Consider the following 4,844-nt stretch of genomic DNA (forward strand, 5'->3'; position numbering starts at 1 on the left):
GCCCAGTGCGGCGGCCGCCGGGGAACAGCCGCGGGGGCGGGGCGACGGCCGGCAGGCCCCGCCCCACCGCCCCCTCCGCGCGTCACGACTGGTCATAGGCAGGGGAGGGGGCGTGGTTACTGCCTCCGAGTGAAGAGCTTCGCGGTTCTCCAGCACGGCTGTGAGGGTGAAGCCAGGCGGGCGGGCGGTGCTGCTATGTAGCCGCCGTGGTCTCGCTGTCCCCACCACCGGGGTGACCCTGGCACGCCACCCGCAGGGCTGAGGTGTTGTTTGGGGCGCGGAGAGGGCCCCTGTCCTGCACCACGCCTCACCCCATAGGTCTGGCACGGGAGCATGGGCTGGGATTGCTAGTGCTGAGACTGACCAAGCTAATCACATCTTCCGTGGGTCTAATCCTGCACACCGCGGGTCCCACCGGCGGGCCTGGCTGAAAAATCGATGGGGATTTATTCCTCTCCGAGTCACTGAGGAATCAACCCCTCCTAGCCCAGGAATGTGCTGTGGCACATCCCAGGACAAGGATGTTTCCCCAAGCACCCGAGCTGGGCTGCACACAGTAGCAGCTAGACAGGACATCAGTGATGCAGTTGAACAAGCAAAAAGAAGATTTTAAGTGCCATTTTTTGGCTGAAATTTCTAGTGTGATCCATACAGATACAAAGGAGGGGTTGGAGGGGTGGCAACTGCAGACAGCCCTAGTGAAATCACATCTAATCTGTCCCAGCCAGTTTTCAGCTTTGCATTTTGCAGAGTATTTTGGATCAGTTTGAGGGCTGGAAAACCTGCCGCAAAACCAGACAGCTCCAGGGAATCACTGCAGGAGGGAAGGAACTGGGTAGACTGGGGTCCGTGTCTGCCTGCAGAGCACTGGTGCCTCAAATGGACCTGGAATCCAGCAGCAATGGTGTAAGATCCAGCAGCTGCAAACTGAAGCTAGAAAAGTTCAAATGGGAAATAAATTACAGGCTTTTTGTAGGGAGAGCAATTACCTTCCTGAGAGATGTAGTAGATTCACCGCCTTTCAGGTCTTTCAACACAGGCAAGGAGTCTTTCTAAAAAAACTCCTCTCCAGTTCAACCGCAGGGTTATTAGCTCTGATGCAAGAGCTGCAGATGTCACTGCCTGGGCTGGGCAAGCAGGAGGTGGGAGCAGAGTGGACCTTTCTGGCGTTTAGCTTTACAAATCTCTGAATCAACAAAGAGGTTTGAACTCCAGCCCAGCTGATCCAAATGGGTTTGGGTGCGAAGTTTGCAGGGTGCTGCTGCAGAGCAGAGCATCGTTAGCACCTTCAAAAACGTGCAGCTGGACATGGGCTTGCGAGGACCGGTGGGACCGGCTTCCACACTTGGCCTTGATGTCGGCAGCACCTGGGGTGTCATTGCAAGTGCAGGGCATGACCCTGCTGTCCCCATGTATGTTGCATGCTTACACCATTCCTCCGCCTGCATCCCCAGGCATGGCTGGAGATCGCCGCCAGCCCTGCCTGCAATTACAGGGGTGGATGAAACAGCTGCCTGGCTTTTATTCACCCATCTTGAATCGCCAGGCACTTCACAAGTGGGTGTTTGTCTCCTGCTCTGAGGCCTTCCAGCACAGGAGCGCTGCAGAAGCACGAATGGAAATTGGTGTACACTCAGCATCAAAATCCAACAGGGTGGGAAGGCGTGGGGCTGAGGAGGGAGCCCACAGACCCCTATAGGCTGTGAGGAAGGGCCCAGAGGCAGAATATGGTCACCTCCTTGTCGGTGGCAGGGCATGAGGACCTCTTGGGAGCACCTCTCATTTTCTTCTGCGATCTCTCAGTGCCTGCACCAGGCTCTTTTTGCCTGCACCTCCTTCATCTGCCTGAGCCGCTGTCATCCAACCTGGCAGACTCTGCTGGAGAAGTGTATCTGAAAGATCAGAGGCAGCTGTAACTGCTGGCCTGAGGCAGAGGGAGTCATTGTGGGCAAAAGCGCAGCAAAGCATCTCAGTGGAGCCTGAGCACTCCCAGAAATTTCAGCAAGGGTGCCGGATTTTTGGCACTCCTGGAAGGCTGCTCTGTGTTTCCAGGGTGCTGTCAGTAAACCTACAGGTTTGCAGGCTCTGAAAGGAAAATGCAAGAGAGGGAGAGGGAGGGAGGCACAGGTGCATCCCAGGACCAGATCTCACCAGACACACTGGGACTTCTGCCAATGGCACTCAATGCTTGATTCTTCGGCACTGGCCCCTCGCTGCAGGGCTGCACCAGGCCTGGTTTGGAAATGCACCCACAGCAGGACGGGGTGTCCCTGGTGTCCCCAGCACAGCAATCAGGGGGATCGATCGCCGAGAGAGCCAACGAGGAGCCCCTCACTTTTGTCTGTCCAAAGCCTGCCCTCCTTTCCCCTCTCTCCTAAGGTTTCCCAGTGAAGTGTCAGACTTAATCCTGAGCATCCCTGTTGTCCTGGAGGGCATCAGCACACCCTTGCAGCTCCAAGCAGGGATCAGGATTGGGCCCCTCTCTCTCCACCTTGCTCCCCTTTGCCCTTAGGCTTGTGCCACTCATTTTCCTCCCTGCAAAATCACAGCAGTACTTGGCCTGGCTATTTGCAGCATGCTTGCTTTCCCCTGTATTCCCCTGCTTCTGGTGTTTTGCTGGTTTTTCTTCCTGCACCACCACACAGCGTGGGAGCACAGGCAGAGTGAAGGCTGCTGGCGGGGGGGGGGAGGATGAGGAGAAGGACATCTCACCACCAACATTTTCTAGCGTTTCATGGAGGAGGAGGGTAACAAAGCTAGCAGACACCCATTTCTACAGGCTGGTAGGTGCTGCAGGTGCCTGTGCTGGATGGGAGCGGGAAAGCGTGATTCCAACAGGCACAATGCCAGCACCCAGCACTGGCACTGGCCAATGGAGGAGCACAAACCAAACAAATCAAGTGGGCTGATGAATTAATCAGCTGATGGACTCTAACTCAGGGAGCAGGAGCCAAAGAGATGAGTAAACAAAGGCCAAGCTACATGAGACGGTGTTTAGGTGCAGAGTAGCTGCCAGTGAACTATTACAAGTTGCAGATTAATTGTTGCTGATTTTCCTGTTGCACAGGCAGCCACCAGCCTGCCCCACTGTGCAGCTGGTGTGCAGATGCCTCGGTCAGGCTCAGCTCCTACCTCTGAGAGCTTTCAGTTCAAATGTATCAAGGTGTTGCTTCTACAGCTTCATGGACATGGAGACAAGCACCCCTATTTCCTCCCCCAGTTTTGCACGTGGTGGATACACCAGGGTTATTGAGCAGACTCTGCTGTATACAGCATGGTGTGTGGAATCATAGAATCACAGAATGGTTGGGTTGAAGGGACCTTAAAGATCATCCAGTCCCACCCCTCTGCCCTGGGCAGGGCCACCTTCCACTAGCCCAGGTTGCCCAGAGCCCCGTCCAACCTGGCCTTGAACCCTTCCAGGGAGGGGGCAGCCACAGCTTCTCTGGGCAACCTGTGCCAGGGCCTCACCACCCTCACAGGGAAGAATTTCTTCCTTATACCTCATCTAAATCTGTCCTCTTTCAATTTAAAGCCATTACCCCTTGTCCTATCCCTGATAAAGAGTCCCTCCCCAGCTTTCTTGTAGGCCCTTGTTAAATACTAGAAGGCTGCTATAAGACCTCCGTGGAGCCTTCTCTTCTCTAGGCTCAAGTGTTTCTGTTTTTGAGGGTGCACTTAGTGCAATAGTCCCACAAACAGTGATTATGGCATGTTACTCCCCCCCAGCAGCCCGTGGTGTCCCATGACAGCTGATGCACAAGGTTTCTCTTGCTTTTGGGAACACTAGGACCTCAAAGCTGGCTGTTCACACAGCAGTGTGGCTACCCTGATGAGCCTCCTGCTGCTTTCCAGGCTTTTCTGTGCTGCAGAGCGACAGGACAAAGTGATGGGACGTGGTGACTGGATGTGGCATTGCCTCGGAGTGAGGCACTGCTGCCCCCCCCGCCCTGGGAAAGGGCCTTCTGTGGGGTGGGGGGCAGAGCACGACATGGGGGCTGTGACCTGGGGCTGCCACCACACCCCTCAGGGTCAGCATTGGCCACCAGCACAGCAACCCTGCACCAGTCCGTGTGCTGGTGCAAAACAGAATCACAGAATCACCTCGGTTGGAAAAGACCTTGAAGCTCCTCCAGTCCAACCATGAGCCTCACCCTGACCGTTCCCAACTCCAGCAGATCCCTCAGTGCTGGGTCAACCCGACTCTTCAACCCCTCCAGGGATGGGGACTCCCCCCTGCCCTGGGCAGCCCATTCCAACGCCCAACAGCCCCTTCTGCAAAGAAATCCTTCCTCAGAGCCAGCCTGACCCTGCTCTGAGCAGCTTGAGGTCATTCCCTCTGGGCCTGGCGCTTGTTCCTTGGTTCAAGAGACTCATCTCCCCTCTCTGCACCCTCCTGTCAGGTAGCTGTAGAGGGCCAGGAGGTCTCCCCTCAGCCTCCTCTTCTCCAGACTAAACCCCCCAGTTCCCTCAGCCGCTCCCCGTACGACCTGTGCTCCAGAGCCTGCACCAGCTCCGTTGCCCTTCTCTGGACACATTCGAGTCATTCAATGTCCTTTTTGGGGTGAGGGGCCCAAAACTGAACCCAGGAATCGAGGGGCGGCCTCAGCAGTGCCGAGCACAGGGGTCAGATCCCTTCCCTGTCCCTGCTGGCCACGCCAGTGCTGACACAAGCCAGGATGCCATTGGCCTTCTCATACCATTGGCAGTACCAGTGCGCCCCAGCACAGGACCAGTAAGCCGGTACAGAGTGCCCGGTGCAGGATCAGCACACCGGTGCAGGATCAGCACAGGGCACTAGGCCCGCACAGGCACCGGGTGAGCCCGTGGCCGCCCGCGCGGGG

The sequence above is a fragment of the Athene cunicularia genome (assembly GCF_003259725.1).
Source record: "Athene cunicularia isolate RWA chromosome 14 unlocalized genomic scaffold, athCun1 chr14_part1, whole genome shotgun sequence".
In the NCBI taxonomy this organism is placed as follows: domain Eukaryota; kingdom Metazoa; phylum Chordata; class Aves; order Strigiformes; family Strigidae; genus Athene; species Athene cunicularia.